We start from the raw sequence: 929 nt of genomic DNA, 5'->3' as shown, positions 1-929 counted from the left end.
AACATGTTCTTTTAGCTCACAGGAGTTTCTTACTACCCACCTTCTGAAGCCTGATTCTGTCATTTCATCATACTCATTCTCCATCCAGCCTTGTTCCCTTGCTGGTGAGGAGTTGTGATCCCTTGTAGAAGCAGAGGTGTTCTGGTTTTGGGTGTTTTCATCCTTTTTTGTGCCGGTTTCTTCTCATCTTTATGGATTTATCTACCTGTCGTCTTTGTAGTTGCTGACTTTCAGATTAGGTCTCTGAGTGGACATTCTGTTTGTTGATGATGAAGTTATTTCTGTTTCTTAGTTTTCCTTCTGACAGTCTGGCCCCTCTGCTGTAGGACTGCTGAGGTCCACTCCTGTCTGCCTGGGCATCACCTGCAGCAGCTGCAGAACAGTAAGTGTTGCTACCAGTTTCTTCTGCTATCTTTGTCCAAGAAGGATACCCTCCAAATGTCAGTCTGATCTCTCCTTTATGAGGTGACTCTTTGGATATACAGGGGTCAGGGAGCTGCTTGAGAAGGCAGTCTGTCCTTTATAGGAGCTCAAGTGCTGTGCTGTGAGCTCTGTTGTTCATTCAGAGCTGCTGGGCAGGTACGTTTAGGTCTGCTGCAGCAGAACTCATAAACCGCTTTTTGTTCCCAGGTGCTCTGTCCCAGGGAGTTAGGGCTTTATTTATGAGTTTCCATTTTGCTGCTGCCTTTTTTTTTTCAGGGCTGCCCTGCCCAGCAGGAGGCAACCTAGTCACTGTCTGCCTGCAGAGGCTTTGCTGAGCTGCTGTGGGCTCTGCCCAGCTGCTGTGTGAACTTCCCTGCAGTCCTGTTTATATGGGTGTAGTTAGAACTGCCTTGGCAATGGTGGCCCACCTCTGCATTGGCAGACTCTCTCTGTAATGGCAGGTTGCCTTGGCGATGGCAGGCAGCCTCAGCAATGGAGGGTTGCCT

The sequence above is a fragment of the Cebus imitator genome, unplaced genomic scaffold (genome assembly GCF_001604975.1).
Source record: "Cebus imitator isolate Cc_AM_T3 unplaced genomic scaffold, Cebus_imitator-1.0 Scaffold593, whole genome shotgun sequence".
Classification (NCBI taxonomy): Eukaryota; Metazoa; Chordata; class Mammalia; order Primates; family Cebidae; genus Cebus; species Cebus imitator.
This window is presented reverse-complemented; position numbering follows the sequence as displayed.